Source organism: Vulpes lagopus, chromosome 20 (genome assembly GCF_018345385.1).
Source record: "Vulpes lagopus strain Blue_001 chromosome 20, ASM1834538v1, whole genome shotgun sequence".
Taxonomy (NCBI): domain Eukaryota; kingdom Metazoa; phylum Chordata; class Mammalia; order Carnivora; family Canidae; genus Vulpes; species Vulpes lagopus.
In genome coordinates this window covers 38,241,410-38,245,732 of record NC_054843.1, presented here as the reverse complement: position 1 = coordinate 38,245,732, position 4,323 = coordinate 38,241,410, and positions in this window count along the sequence as shown.

Here is a 4,323-nt window from a genome sequence, read left to right as displayed (position 1 = left end):
TATTGCCATGCCCTGTGACTAAGGTCAATGGAAAACTTTGATAACTTAATTCAGGCAGGGCTACTAAGGGCCAGACCCATCAGAAATATAGGTTTGTGGGATGCCTGGGTGGCTCAGCTGTTGAGCCTGGGGTGTGATCCTGGGGTCCTGGGATTGAGTTCTGCAGCAGGTTCCTTGCATGGAGCCTGCTTCTCCCTTTGCCTGTGTCTCTGCCTCTCTCTCTCTCTCTCTCTCTGTCGCTCATGAATAAAAAATAAAATCTTAAAAAAAAAAAAGAAAGAAAGGTTTGGGTCCTTCAACCAGGTAACATGACCAGACCAGCTGAAGTACTTCCTGAAGGCAAAGAGAATACAGAGTGGACAGTGGAAGAAGATAGTTATCAATACCAGCAATGACCACATAACCAATCACAGCAATGAGGACTGTAAATTGTCACTGAGTATTTCCTCTTTATTTTGCTACAAATACATTTGTGTTTGTATATCTATATCTATTTCTTTGGTTTTTTTTCTTCTCCTTTTTCTTTATCATGGCACATAAATGTATTAACTTTATATTATACTATTTATGTATTAATTTTACATCACAGAATTTAAGTTAAAGGATATTAAAGAGAAGAGTAAACCTCACTCCAAGTTTTAACCTTTTCTTCTAAGAAAGGGTTACTATGTTTTTGGTTGTACACGGGATAGTTGTGTCATGTTAGATGGAATTATGACCTTATTATTATCTTTATTTGAGGATTAAGTATGGTTTAATGAGCTGTGTATGGGCGCCAAGTTGACCAAGGGCAGATTTGTGATGGTCAATTTAATGTGTCAACTCTATTGGATCATGGAATGCCCAGATATTTAGTCAAACATTACTCTGGATGTGTCTGGGAGGGTGTTTTTGGAGGTTAACTTTTGAATCAGTAGACTGAATAAAACGGATTGTCCTCTCATCCAATCAGTTGAAGGCCTGAATAGAACAAAAGAGCTAACACTACCTCAATTGAGGGGAAATTTCTTCTTGCCTGGCTGCTTTGAGCTGGGACATCAGCTTTTCCTGGGTCTCAAGTCTGTCGATATTCACACTGGAACTAGAACATTGGCGCTCAGATCTACAGCTTACCAACTGCAGTTCTTAGGACTTAAATGAGCCAATTCCTTATAATAAATCTATCTATCTATCTATCTATCTATCTATCTATCTATCTATCTATCATCTATCATCTATCTATCATACATACATACATACATACATGAAAACAGGAGTGTATTCTCTCACAGTTTCAGAGGCTACACTTTTGAACTCAAGCCTGTCAGCTAGGCCATATTCCCTCTGAAGCCTATTGGGGAGAATCCTTCTTTGCCTCTTCCTAACTTCTGGTGGCTTACAAGCCATCTTTGACTTCCAGCAGCAGCAACACTTCAATCTCTGCCTCTGTTGTCACATTCTGTCATTCTTCCAGTGTGCTTGCCCTTAAATTTCCCTCTTTTCTTTTTTAAGAGAGGGGAGGGGCAGGAGTTGAAGAGAAAATCTTAAGCAGGCTCCAAGCCCAGCACAGAGTCCTATGTGGCTTGATTTCAGGACCCTGAGATCATGACCTGAGCCAAAATCAAAAGCCAGGTACTTAACCAAAGGAGCCACCCAGGAGCCCCTAAATTTTCCTCTTATCAGGATACAGTCATGGATCAGGGCCTATGCTATAGTGATTTCATCTTAAATTTATTATATCTGCAAAGACTATTCCTACATAAAGTCACATTCACAGGTATTGAGATTAGGGCTTCAACATGTCTTTTTGGAGGACACAATTCAACTCATAAGAACAACTTACTCATTAACTTAGTGCATTGGTCAAAAAGTTTAACAGGAGGGTGCCTGGGTGGCTCAGTCAGTTAAGTGTCTGCCTTTAGCACAGGTCATGATCCTAGGGTCTTGGGATCAAGCTCCCTGTCCCACTTTCTACTAAGTGGGGAGTCGGCTTCTCTCTCCCTTCCCCCACCCTGCCCCTCCCCTAGCCACTCCCCCCTCCCCTCTTAAATAAATAAATAGGGATGCCTGGGTGGCTCATAGGTTTAGGGCTTGCCTTTGGCCCAGGGGCATGATCCTGGAGTGCCAGGATCCGAGTCCCACTTCAGGATCCCTACATGGGGGCTGCTTCCTCCCTTTGCCTGTGTCTTTGCCTCTCTCTCTCTCTGTGTCTCTCATGAATAAATAAATAAAATCTAAAAAAATAAATTAATTAATTAAAAATAAATAAATAAATAAAATCTTTAAAAAAAAATTACCAGTTATTTGCAAGACCAAAGGTCCATCAGATGATTCAAAACACCAAAAGAGAACATTTAAAAAATGAACTAATTCTTTTCAGACTGGATATCATACCAGAGAACACTGTATTCACAAAACTATAGCCTGTAACAAAAATATTGCAATCTAAGGAAAACATAATTCTTCCAAATTAAAATTAATAAAATTTAATACATGTGATGAGGGAGCAGGGATAGCTGAGGACAAACCACAGGTGATATCCCACAGGGTGGGATGTGTGTGACTTCTTCAGGAAGCTTCCAATTGTCTTAATGTTAATGCCTTGCTAGAGGGGAAAAGAAATCTTTAACTTGACAATGACACGGCCTCCAATATCTTGTAGGTCTTCCTTAGCATATGAAAATCCTTTTGGAATTTCCCTTTTGCTTACCTCCCCCAAAACCTGGGTATATAATCATCCTTCCCTCATAGGCCCAGGGCAGCAGCTCTTCCTGCCCATGGATCTTGTCCCCCTGTTTTAATAAAATCACCATTTTGTACCAAAGACATCTCAAGAATTCTTTCTTGATCGTTGTCTCGGGACCTCGCCTATATTCCAAAACTTCATCACGTGGACAATCAATACTACATGTTTGATTTGGGAGATAAAGTCACAGAACTCTCCACAATTGAAGAGCAAAAGGCAAAGAGAGAGGTGCCCTGAGAAAATAAAATTAAAAGCGTGAAAGAGTAGTGAGTATATATTTTGTCTCTCAAATAAAAGTTCCAGAAAGACAGAATAAGGGAATCTGAAGGGAACAAATAATCAAATATGCAACTGAAGGAAATTTTCCATAATGCCCAAAGCCACAAATGTTGAGATTTATAAAAGTGCTCAATTTTTTTTTTTCAAATGTTAACATCATAAAAATCTTTGCCTTAGACAATTACTTGTGAAATTTCAGGACTCTTAGGACTCAGAGAAATTGCTGAAAGCTACCAAAAAGAAAAACTACTATCCAAACAGGAAGCGATACATTGCAAACTCTCAGGGCATCATGACATTCCCTGGGATTGTGTCTCAAGGTGTGAAAATGCCTCCAGGAGCTGAGCAATACTTTAGTACCATGTAATACTAAAAACTGGGTAACAGAAGTCAATAGATCAATACTGTGGTATAATGAGAACTATATTTGGTCTTTATCCCTGGTTCATAGCACAAAGCTCCTAAAACTCCTATAATTTCCTAAGAGATAGGAGCATCTTTTGTTATTCATGTCTAGCCCTTTTAAGCATACCAGAGCTTATGTTAATGAGGTGACTTAGGGTGGGGCTGGTCACTGGAAAGACCAAGTGATTAGAATGCTGGAAAGCAGAAGGGTGCTGCAAATTGAGCTCTATACAAATCTTGGACATTGAGATGTGATGAGCTTCCAGGTTGGTGAAGGCATCCAAATGCTGGGAGGGTGTTGCATCCCAGTTCTATGGGGACAGAAGCTCCAGCCCATGAGAGCCCTCTGGACTTCACCTATGTACCTCTTCATCTGGCTATTTATCAATATCCTTTATAAAAACTGATAAACATAAGTAAATGTTTCTCTGAGTTTGGTGAGCTCCTCTAGCAAATTAACAGAATCGAGGACAGGCTTATGGGAACCTCCATTTATAACTAGTCTATCAGCCTGAACTTGTGATTGGCATCTGACATGAGGTCAGTTTTGTAGGACCGAGTCCTTAACTTGTGGGATCTAATGCTATCTCCAGGTCAGAATTCTGAGCTAGTGTCAGAATTGAGCTGTTTGTAGGACACCCAGTTTGTATCCACTGAGAACTGGAGAATTGCTTGGCAGTTGTTGGAAAATACTCCAGCAATACTTTCCAACTGCTGAGTATGAATTATTCTGAAAACACAAATATGTACCTGTCCAACTAGAATTTGTTCATTTGTTTGTTTATTTATTGAAAGTAATCTCTATATCCAATGTGAGGCTTGAGTCCATAACCTTCAGATCAAGGGTCACATGCTCTACTGACTGAGCCAGCCAGGCACCCCTGTCCAAACTAGAATTGACATGTGAGATCAAA